Source organism: Lissotriton helveticus, chromosome 8, assembly GCF_964261635.1.
Source record: "Lissotriton helveticus chromosome 8, aLisHel1.1, whole genome shotgun sequence".
NCBI lineage: Eukaryota > Metazoa > Chordata > Amphibia > Caudata > Salamandridae > Lissotriton > Lissotriton helveticus.
This window is the reverse complement of record NC_136069.1, coordinates 889425238-889428323: the sequence shown is the minus strand read 5'-3', so window position 1 is coordinate 889428323 and position 3086 is coordinate 889425238.

Genomic DNA, 3086 nt, shown 5'->3' with positions numbered 1-3086 from the left:
GGTGCCCTCTCTACTCTCTCCTTAATAAACCACAGGATGATTCCATTCTGCTAGATCGTTCTCCGCCTCCATATACTTTACCCTCTGACCCTACTGTTGATTCTGATGATGATATTTCTCCTTCAGTTCAGGATAAGTTAGGATCCGATGCTCAGCGTCAGACTCACTCAATTCTACTGGCTAATCGTGCAGCCACTCTTAGATCAGCTGCTCGCAAAGCAGCTTGTGAGGATATTTCTGCTTCAGATCTTGTAGCTGAAGTACAACATTGGCAGGATAGAGAACAGTTATATTTTGTGGTAATGTTTGCCACAAAGGTAATTGAACGGTTTAGAAAGCATTCCACAGAGTTAGAGTCTGTTGATATAGCAAACAAATATAAACAATTGTGTGACAGACTTTTTCTCCCTTCCCAGATGACTGACTTAATTAGACGGGTGGTTAAACTACGAGCTGATGCCCTCCGTTTACGAGAGGAGAAAAAGGTAGCTGCTGCAGCTGAGCAAACAGTTCAGACCTCCATGCCACAGGATGAAACTCCAGGGATAGATAAGAATATTGTAGTTCATGGGAAAACATGCGGGTAGCCGCGCCTTTGTATGTCCCTCCTAAGGGTACGGGAACAGATGATAATAAGGATTCCACTGATGCGAAGGGTTATTTTATTTATAATTGGGTTTATACTCTATGGAGTAGAGCAGATGTCATGGCTCTTAAAGCTGCTTTACCTGACCCAAGGAAAAATCTGGCTGCCTTTTATGAAGAAGCTGAGGGAGCCATTAATTCTTGTACAATTACTTTGTCTGATATTGATATGTTTTTTGGGCTTATTCTACCCCCTGATATGTGGAGATTTATTCGTAAAGCTGATGATCATGTAACTTTTGGGGGTGTTTGGTAGGAATTAGAGAGGATCGACTCAGAAAGGGAATCCGCACAGAAACCGCAACAAGTGATTTTAGATCTTCCAAAAGCTATAGTAGTTAAATTGAAAACTCTTATTCCAGCCAAAAGATAGATTGGACTGTGTTAGCATCCTGTAAGCAAAAGGCAGATGAATCGGTCCCTGACTTCTTTACATGTTTTGAGGAGGCATTCCACGACTTTAGTGGCCATTCAGTTCAGTTCAATAACTTTATTCGGTTATAATTCATTAATAACCATAAAAGTACAATAAAATCACAGCCAGTTAAAAAAGGAGAAATGAAATCATCATTTCCAATACAATGCAATAAGCTCATTACAATTTCATACAGGTATTGATTTCCGTGATATAAAAACATTTTTAAGAAAAGCTAAGATGGACGCAACAGTAAAAATATTATCTAACTTCTGGATAGCTAAAAAGGGGGGTCGACACTGTCTAAAATCCATATACTTTCAAATAGGCACAATCGATCTTTTCCTTGGAATTGTATAAAGTTTACAAAAGAAAAAAATATGAATATAAGATTGGTTGGACAAATCATCGCATGGGCATTTAATCAATTGCCTTGACCAGTCATTCATTGTAGGAAAACTTAGTAGCCTAAAAAGGATATTAAATCTAAAACGTGTTAATAAAAACCTATCAAAGTCTCGCATCTATAAAGTAATATATGGTTGGGTATCATTCCTAATCAAAATTAATTGATGAGAAACCACCGACATTTTGGTGAATTCCACCTTGTTTCTAACATCCTTTAAGTGGGTCATACAAAGTTTTTTCAATACTTTCCTGGGGATCTGGTACATTAAGGAAGGTTCTTCATAGTAGTCTAAATGACCTATTTGTATAAGGAATGATTTTATATATTGTAACCATTTCATCCTATAAGCGTTATCAAGGCTTATTGCATCCCTTAAAATGAAACGGTTAAAAGAACACTCCTCAGTGGTCTACACCCTATGCCACAGGAGAACCGGTTGTACCTTGATGACATCCTCTAGGTATGGCAATCCGAGTTCGGCATGGCAATTAAGGGTGGACACACTATCTGGCACAGATAAAAGATGTCACAGGAAACTATTTTCGGTCACCTGCAACGATTTCACGTTGACATGTCCCCATATACCCACCCCATATATAGCGATTGCTACACAGGTTGCATTATAAATGCATAATAGTTCTTTGATAGGTTTTCTCCCCATTTTTCTACTAAAAGTTGTCAAAGCCATAATAGACTTGGAGAACAACAATCCCCTTGTTTTTACGGCAGTCTTCCAGAGACCAGATTGGTCAAACAAAATGCCCAAATACGGGAAAGTTTGAGTAAAATCCAAAGGTTTAGAATCAATGTACATCATTTTCTTTATTTTATCTGGCCCTGAACCGCAGTTCATGCAGAAAGTTTTAGTACAGTTGATTTTTAAGTCCAATTTGGTCATAAAATTTGTAAAGGACATTACCATTTTTTGCATTGCCTGAGGAGTCCTAGCCATCAATACCGCATCGTCTGCATATAATAATGCGGGTATTGAACGATTTGATGCCAAAGGCATATCCCGACATTCATGCAGTAACGTTCTTTCTAAATCGTTGATATAGATCACAGGTACTCATAGTACGGCCTGCGGGCCAGGGGCGGCCCGGCAAGCCTTCCCTGGTGGCCCGCGGACCGTGCAGACATTGTACCCGTGTTTGTTTTTGTTTTTTTAAAGAATCTCAGTAAAACACCCCTGCTGCAGCGCGATGCAGAGACTCTCTGTGAGGGCCGGGCGATTTCTGTCAGAGTGGGGCTGCAGGGGCCTAAGAGGTGAACAAAGCCTCATTAGCATGCGAATGGTCTTTTAAAGACCTGTTAAGTGCTCGGGTGCGGCTGGCTGGCTTGCTGAGTGTGTGTGTGCCCAGAAGCTGTCTAGCCCGGGCACACACAGGCAGGGTGAGATGAAGAGGGAGAGGGAGGGAAAGGGAAGGAGACAGAGATAGACAGACAGAGGGAGAGCGATGGAGACAGGCAGACAGAGGGAGAGCGAGGGAGAGAGGGAGTGAGACAGTCAGAGTGAGTGAGACAGAGGGAGAGAGGGAGTGAGAGGGAGTGAGACAGTCGAAGTGAGTGAGCCAGAGGGAGACAGAGAGACAGAGGGAGAGAGAGGGAGGGAGAGAG